Genomic DNA, 9,441 nt, shown 5'->3' with positions numbered 1-9,441 from the left:
ATACAGCCTTAACAGTTATATCTATTTGAAAAATGCGAGTATAGCAAAGACATTCGACATAAATAAGTCTTATAGGACTCAAATTTTATGAGGATCGCTCCATAATTGACCCTTCCCCCATATAAGGCCTTCTTCCGAAAATTAATTTAACGCACATTACTATTTACAGGTATATAAGATCCGGCGTAGTCGAATAGGCAATTCATATCTGTTATACCAATAACTGTAAATGCTTTTTTCCAGTCAAAATTCCCGTAGATTTTAGGTAAAAAATATACAAAAGTAGTTTATGAATTAATATTTAGTTCTTTAATAGTTTAAAAGGATATCCAGGGATGTCCTTGATTGTACTCCAGCCCTTATGTTGAAGCTGTTAAAATTTTATAAAAATGTATTTATTATGAGAATATAAACGTAATTTAATACTATACATACACAACAGAAATATATACTAATCCTAATATATATTATAAATTTCTTTATAAGTTCGTTTATTTGTTTGTGAATGAACCAATTTTCTTCAAATTTGGAACAAAGAAAGATCTATGTCTGGAAACATCAATAGGCTATATAACTTTCCGAAATTAGATTAGAAGGGGTAAAAAATAGGTGAAAATGACGAAAAATGGGAAAAATTGATACTTTTGTGCATAAAAACTTATTTTTGGCTATTTTAATGCTTATAACCCGCTACCTTGTTAGTGAGCCGTTTTATAGGTTTTGTAAAAAATTTTAAATTTGTAAGATTGTGGTAACCTCTCTATTTCTTAATGTTGTGCCACCGATATTTTAGAAAATTCAAAAAGTACCTTTTGAATAACGATAAAGTAGCAAAAAGTCCCATTCTATAGGGTCTAACATAATGCGGGACATACGTGTTTAATTTTATGTTTCTGAGTCTAATATTATAGAAATTTCAAAAAGTACTTTTTGAAGAACGAAAAAGTTTCCTTTTATACATACTTAATTACATGTTTCTAGGTTCAGTATTGTAGAAATTTCAAGAAGTACCTTTTAAAGAACGATAAAGTACCAAAAAGTCCCCATTTATAGGTTATCATTTACTACGGTATCTATATGCTTAATTTCACGTTTTAAAAAGTTCTTTCTAAAGAACGAAAAAGTACCAAAAAAATTTCTCTATTACAGGTTCTCACTTAATCCTGGTAATACATGCATAATTTCACGATTCTAGGTTCAGTATTATACCAATATTTAAAAAGTACATTTTTATGACGAAATGTACCACTTAATCAGGACATACATGCTTAATTTCATGTTTCTAGGTTAAATATTATAGAAATTTAAAAAATACCTTTTGAAGAGAGAAAAAGTACCAAAAAGTCCCCTTTTATGTGCTCTCACTTTATCAAGGTCATACATACTTAATTACATGTTCCTAGGTTCAATATTGTAAAAATTTCAAGAAGTACCTTTTGAAGAACGATAGAGAACCAAAATGTCCCCTTTTATAGATTCTCATTTAATCAGGACTGTACTTACTTAATTTCATATTTCTAGGTTCAATATTATAAATATTCAAAAAGTAGCTTTTGAAGAACGAAAAAGTCCCCTATTATTGGTTCTTACTTAATCCGGCCATACATGCTTAATTTTATGTTTCAAGGTTCAGTATCATAGAAATTTTAAAAAGTATATTTTCGAACGATGAAGTACCAAAAGGTCCCATTTTATATGTTCTCATTTAATCCGAATTCTACATATTTAATTTCATGTTTCTAGGTTCAATATTATAGAAATTTCAAAAAGTACCTTTTGAAGAACAATAAACTACCAAAAACTCCCATTTTATGGGTTCTCACTTTATCCGGGCCATACATGTTTAATTTCATGTTTCTAGGTTCAATATTATAGAAATTTCAAAAAGTACAAAAAAGTCCCCTTTTATGCAAAAAGTGCCAAAAGTTAGTACATTTTTCACCCCTTAAGCGTACGAATATTCAAAAAGTACTAAATTCGTTTTTTTTTCGTTAAGTTATTTTTTGTATGTTCTTTGGTTTAAAAGATACATGAGGTGCAAAAAAAGTACCAAAATACAGTTTTTACCCATTTTTTCGCTAAAGCGGCAGAATTTGAAAACAGTACCAGACACCTGTCCGCTTATTTTTTATGCTTTAAACTGCTTTTGTATCTTATATAGTTTAGGAGATATGAAGTTACCGAATTTACCCGATTTTACTCTTTTTTACCACCTAAACATTCGAATTTCCAAAAATCCCACCTTAGTGGATCTATTTGGTGTGAGACCAATCAGTAACGTTAGAATGTTATATATATAGACTAGCTAATACCCGGGGTGCTCCGTTACCCCAATCGAAATTAAATACATAATAACCAAAAAAACATATTTATTTAGTTACTAAATTATAAAGTTTTTTTTTAAGATTTATTATAATTTCTCTTGATGACAATATATTTTATTCATATTTATTTAGTTACTAAATTATAAAGTTTTTTTTTAAGATTTATTATAATTTCTCTTGATGACAATATATTTTATTCAAGCAATGGCAAACGTGTAGAAAAATCTATCTTAACTACTTCTTTTTGTTTACAACATTTGTTCTTCAGAACTAGACCAATAAATATAAATATAATAATTAAAATTAGAGATGTGTGTCCAGATAACATGTGAAAATGAAGCCGTTTTAGATCGATTTTGGTATCCTTTATATTAAGCACTTCCTTCATTAGATGGTTGATATCTTTGGCGTTATTTATAATAGTAACATCAAACGGTTTTACCTACTTAGCTTCTATTTTGTCTGGATCTACACCCCATGTTGATACCTGAATATCTGAATTTACTTCAGATTCGAAGTGTCGAGAAGCTGACAGAGTTATTCCTTCATATGTTGCTGTACATCCTTTTGCTAGTTTTAGTACACCTTTTGTTGGTAAATTAACCCAGCTTCGATTATTTGGACCACAATCTACTGTTAAGACTAGATTGTCGAATACGGTAAATATCCACTGATTTTCTGTAGAAAGCTGCTTCCACACACTTTTCTTTAGGACAGCTTCAAATTCACATTCAGCATGCCGGGATTGTTTTAGCGCTGATACTTCACAAGACCGCTCTATGGCTGGCTTCCTGGGCATATTTCCAATACAGTTGTACTGACCTTGAAGACTCTTCTCACACATATTTAATTTTGATTGTGATAGTAAGAAGTACATATTAGTTGCGAAGTTATACACTATGAACTCATAACGTCCACAGGAAGTGTAATTATTTCATATACCTCAGAATTATGTTTCTGTATTAAAGGTATTTCTATCTGAACCACTAGTCGATCATCAATTATAGTACCCTTCGTCTTCATTCCATGATATACTTCTTTTAGTTCAGTACTAGTTGCGTTTCCAGGAAGAACTAAATTATTTTGCAACACGTTTTCTATGTGTAATAGTTCTTTTTGTAGTTGGGATGGTGTAAGGTCAGTATTTATATGACCGTGATTGATATCAATCAGCATATTTATTACAGAAGATTGTATCAATCATTAAATTTAATTGGGTGGTCAATACGGATAACAGCAATGTTAAACGCTCTTCACTCGTTTCATTTTTCGTTTGATCGTATAATAACTTTAATTGGCCGTACATTTGTTTAAAGTTGTTATTGACATCTTTCGTTGTCTTTTTCAGCACATTTACTCTTACTTTGCCATCTTTGCCGAGTATTTTTATCCTGGATTAGTACTACTGTACCTTCTTTTAAATTCTCTGAGGGAAACCTCCATTTGTTCCTTTGCAGTAGTGTAGTCAAATACTCCTGTTTCCATCTGACCCAAAAGACTTTTCTTAGTTTCTGAATTAGTTTCCATCTATTTAACGAATTAATATTTGCTTCTTCAACTAGTTCGGCACAGGCATTCAGGGGACGTCCTATTAAAAAGTGTCCCGGAGTTAAGGCATCAAATTGAACTGGCTCTTCATTGTTTAGAGCTACTAGAGGTCTGGAATTCAATACTGCTTCAATTTGAATTAAGAGAGTACTCATTTCCTCATATGTAAGTTTGGCTTCACCGATTGTCCTTTTTAAATGATATTTAACTGACTTGACGCCAGCTTCCTAAATACCTCCAAAGTGAGGAGCTGCCGGGGGAATAAAATGCCACTGAATTTTCTGCATCGCCAATATAGGAATAATCGACTTATTATTCCGAACAGCAGCTTTAAAATCTTTATCTAATTTTTTATTTGCGCCAACAAAGTTCGTTCCATTATATGAATAAATATCCGAACTAACACCTCTCCTTCCAAAAAATCTCTTTAATGCTGCTAAGAATGCTTCTGACGTCAGATTGCAAACTGCTTCTAGATGGATCGCTTTTGTCGTCATGCACACAAACACAGCTATATATCCTTTATAGGATTTTTGCCCTCTGCCTTTCGAAAATTTCATTTGAATAGGGCCAGCATAGTCTATACCAACATGTTGAAATGAAGCTGATATCGTTACGCGTGATTTTGGAAGATTGCCCATTAGTTGATTCGCCTGATCTTGGCTATACCGAATACATCTGGGACATCTTCGCAAACATTTCTTTATTGAATTTTTCATATCTAAGATCCAAAACCTACGCCTTAGTGCTGCTTCAACTATTCGGTTACCACCATGTAATGTTGAAATATGCGCCTTTTCTATCAACAACGATGTCAAATGGGACTATCGCAATATTATAGGATGTTGTTGATTATATGTAAATTTGAATTCTGTAATCTACCACCGACACGAATTATTCCATTCTTGTCTATAAAGGGAAATAAAATCGCTATTCTGCTGCATCTATTTACTACGCCAAATTTCTTTATTGCTGCCATCTCCTCTTGCAATTGTATTTCTTGATGACATCGTATAATTAATTCTTCAGCTTCTTCTACTTAGTTCATACACCGAAAGATATTGAGTGGCGTAAGATTTTTTGTGCAGCTTATTATTAAACCTTATAATAAATGCCACCACTCTTTGCAGTTTCGAAAAACTCGAAAATTTATTCGTAAGATTTATTATCAAAGAATCTTTATTTGAAGTTGTAGATATCATCACCTTTACCGTTTCTGCTTCTTTTTTAGGCCAGAACTCAGACGCTAATTTTAACCATTCTGAACCATTCCACCATATCATATGTGCATTTAGTTTTAAAGCACTTATTCCAGGGATGCTACATCTGCGGGATTATCTTTGCTGCTCACATGTCTTCATTTAGCGTCCGGAATCATATTTATTATTTCAGCAACACGATTTCTAACGAATTTGTCCTTGTTGGTTTTGTTTGCTATCCAGGCCAATGTAATTGTTGAATCGCTCCAGGCATACACCACATGTTGTTTATTAATTGTAGCTGAAACTTTATTCAGTAGTTTTGCTAACAGATGCCCAGCACACAGCTCTAGCTTCGGTAAAGTTTTCCTATTTTTTATTGGATTTACTTTGGTTTTTGCAGCAACAAGTGTTATTGACTTTCCAATTTTTAAATAAACTACTGCTGCATACGCTTTTTCTGATGCGTCCGCAAAGTCATGTAGCTCGAACTTGTCAGATATGTTTATCTGTAACCACCTTGGTACACGAATTTCTTGTATTTCGAACAAAATTCTTTTATTACTAAATCTTTGGTTTAAAATCTCCCAGGCAGCTTCATAATTGTTTTCCGTTATCGGAAGGTTTGGTATATTTTCAGAGCTTCTCCTCTGACGTGAGTCAGCTGGAAGTTTACTCATATGCACCACTCTTCCATATCTCCATTAAATATTGGAATTTTTTTGTTTCCAATACAACCGCATTTTTCTCTTCTTGCATTGTGGAAATTTTTATTACTATTTCCTTTAATGCTTCTCCATATAGCTTGTCAATCAATTCCAGCTTTTCATCAATATCATCTTTTACGGAGTGATTGACCACTAATTCACGGTGGATTTGTTTTATATCCACCATGATTTTTTCCCAAGAGCTTTTTTTGTGCTCGAGTATTAGAATGTTTTCTGCTTCAATGTCAGATAAACATTCTTCTAATTTTTGTATTTCTCTACGAAATTGAATGAGCAAGTTGGACGTCACTTCCTCTTCTTTTCTTATGCCGGCTTCATCATGGGTTTTTACCTTCTCTTCCTTGGAAGTATTTTCTTCCTCTCCTGGAGCATTCTCTGGCTCTCTTGGAATATTCTCTGGCTCTCTTGAAGCATTCTCTGGCTCTCTGGGAGCATTCTCTAGCTCTCTTGGAGCTCTTTCTAACTCTTTTTTAGAGTTTTCCGCAAGGTTGGGTTTTAACTGATGCAAAAATTCATGCATCATAAATCTCACCTGCTCCATCACCTCATCTTTTATAGAAATCCTAATTGATTCTAATGATTTCTGATGGCTGGATTCCATTTGGCCTTCTTCTAAGTTTTCTGCTTTTTGGGCGCCAATATAGCTTCTGCAGAAGTTTGGCATGCATCGCAGTTCTGCACAGTTTAATAAGATCAACTCCATTTTGGAAGAACTTTTTATAAAAATAGTCCTCTGATATCTCTCCGAGCTTATTGAGAACAGTGTCGTTCTCATAAAATTGTCTTTCTAAGTTATCGATGCGTTTTTGATATTGTGCAATTGATGCACTACGTATCTCTGTGCGTTCAATCTTCGCCAAAATTGCAGTCAACTGATCTGTGATCTGCTTTTGAGATTTGTATAAATTTTGTCTCTGAGCCATTTTTAATGTTTTTTTATTTATTTAAGTCGACTTTTTCTTTTTAAATTTTTATTTATATTTTTTATTGTATATATTTTTTTAATCTTTTTGCGCTGGTTTTTTTATCGAAGGACCATGTATGAACGTACTGTTCGAATGAATGTTTGTAAGACATTAAGAGTTTATTTAAAATCAATGATCTTAAGAGCTAAATACAAAAACTAACTAGAACTATGATAAGACATCTTGTACACATGTGTACTTTCAGTCTTATCAGTGTAATGTTTCTATCTTAGCATGGGGTAATAACTGCATCAGTGATATAAATATATTTCATGCCTCATTATTAACTCTATCATATGGTTTATGCGTCACATAAACAACAGAATTAATGCGCATCTTAGAACTACAGTTCTTATCACTGCTACGGCTTATCCCTAAAACAAAGCGATAATACATATTTATTTGTAGTACAAACAAACGTATATAATATTTTTTATGACCTAACCCATGCACTTGAACTTATAATTTATGATCTTTCTTATTTTACTTAAACAAAATTAAATATAAATAAATACGTGTTCAATTCTGAACAACTAAGTTATAACATTTTTCTTAAAAGCTTATAATAATTTATCTTGATGATAAAATATTTAATTTAAATTCTGAAATAATACATTAATGATATATTTACTTCTTACTTGCTAAAATAGTTAAACAATATTTTGTATTTTATTCATAGTCCCCATTAAAAGTTCGCTCGTTATACTCTATATGTTCATGAATGTTTGCTCTTTTATCTTAAAAATGTTTAAATGAATATTAAAGTTCTTCGTGCAAAATTTTAAGAATTTAGTTGTATAAGATTCTTACTGTAATAGTTTCCAATATAAACGCCCCCTAACGCTATTCCTCCCACATTTTATCCTCAATAATCATATTGACACTAAAGTGGGTCCGAAAAAATTTTAGGACTCTAACTGTATTATCTATATTATCTGAAGAAAAACGAATTTTTGTATTAAATTAATATGGGAGGTGCCGCTCCCCTCATTGGTTGTTCGCCAATTTATTACTTAAAATGTTTACATGGATATTAAAGTTATTCGTGCAAAAATTTAAGATTCTAACTGTAATGGTTTCCAAGATAAACGAATTTCTGTATTTAATTTATATGGAAGGTTCCACGCCCTCTAACGGTAGTCCGCCCACTTTTTATTCCATATAATCACATTGACACTAAAGTGCTTCCGACAAATAGATAGATTATTCTATTTATTTCTTACTTGGAAAAATTTAATATATACTTTTATTAAAAAATAATTCATATTCTTATGCGTTGCGATGTACAATATTTTTTGTTTTACCCACTTAAAGATTTTGAAAAATTTAATCACAATAGTTTTCCAGATTACCAATATGTTAGATATGAGAGATGCCAAGAAAATTATTGTAAGTTCGCCAATTTATATCTATCTATGAACAATTGGAATTATCTAACAGTTTTCAAGATATAAGAAATTTTGTATTTAATTCATATATGTGGTGTTAAGTCCCCCATTAAGAGTCCGCCCGTTATTTTCTAAATGTTCACATGAATGTCGAAGTTATATAGAATTTGAATATTCTCAGATAAACGAATTTTTCCACCAATTTAATACCCAAAATGTTTACATGGATGTTAAAATTATTTATGCAAAATTCTAATCCTAAATAACGAATTTATTTAGGATAAAGTGTAAGCCCACTCTTTATCCTAAATAATCATAATGGCACTAAAGTGGCTCCTACAAAATTTGAGGACTCTAACTGTTATAATAACTTAATATAAACATATTTTTTTTTTAATTTATATGGGTGGTGCCGCTCCCATCATGCGTAGTCCGCAAATTTATTACCCAAAATTTGAGGACTAGATAGATAGATAGATAGATAGATAGATAGATAGATAGATAGATAGATAGATAGATAGATAGATAGATAGATAGATAGATAGATAGATAGATAGATTGGTAGATAGATAGATAGATAGATAGATAGATAGATAGATAGATAGATAGATAGATAGATAGATAGATAGATAGATAAATAGATAGATAGATAGATAGATAGATAGATAGATAGATAGATAGATAGATAGATAGATAGATAGATAGATAGATAGATAGATAGATAGATAGAAGATTAAATTTAATATATACTTTTATTCATAAAAAGTAATTCATATTCTTATGCCTTGGGATATACAATATTTTTTGTTTTACCCTCTGGTATAAATAAAAAACTCACTTAAAGATTTTGAAAATTATAACCACAATTAACAATATGTTACATATGAGTGATGCCAAGCAAATTATTGCAAGTTCGAAAATTTGTATTTAATTCATATATGCGGAGCCAAGCCCCCTATTGAAAGTCGGCCCGTTATTTTCTAAATGTTTGCATGAATGTCAACGTTATTGATATAAAATTTTAAGTCTCTAGCTCTAGCAGTTTCATATATTTTAGGGCTTCAAGCTCTCCAGATGAAAGTTTTCCCTTTTTCCTTCAAAATATCCTAGACAAACAATATTTTGTATTTTATTCATATGGGAGATGTCAAGTCCTTATTACAAGTTTGCTCGTTATACTCTAACCCACTTATTCACAAACAAATTTGTATACCCTACACTCCTATAGTGAGGAGGATATTATACGTTTGTGCTGATGTTTGTAGCATACAAAATATTGGTCCTAAATG

The 9,441-nt window shown here is 31.4% G+C and overlaps 1 protein-coding gene across 1 annotated transcript in view; it reads left to right on the top strand.

Moving 5' to 3' along the window:
* The window catches only part of LOC124419436 (gustatory and odorant receptor 22-like), a 300,765-nt gene that overhangs the window by 759 nt on the left and 290,565 nt on the right, over positions 1–9,441 (top strand). The gene's annotated exons all lie outside the window — the stretch shown is intronic.

Source organism: Lucilia cuprina, chromosome 4 (assembly GCF_022045245.1).
Source record: "Lucilia cuprina isolate Lc7/37 chromosome 4, ASM2204524v1, whole genome shotgun sequence".
In the NCBI taxonomy this organism is placed as follows: Eukaryota; Metazoa; Arthropoda; class Insecta; order Diptera; family Calliphoridae; genus Lucilia; species Lucilia cuprina.
This window is presented reverse-complemented; position numbering and strand designations above follow the sequence as displayed.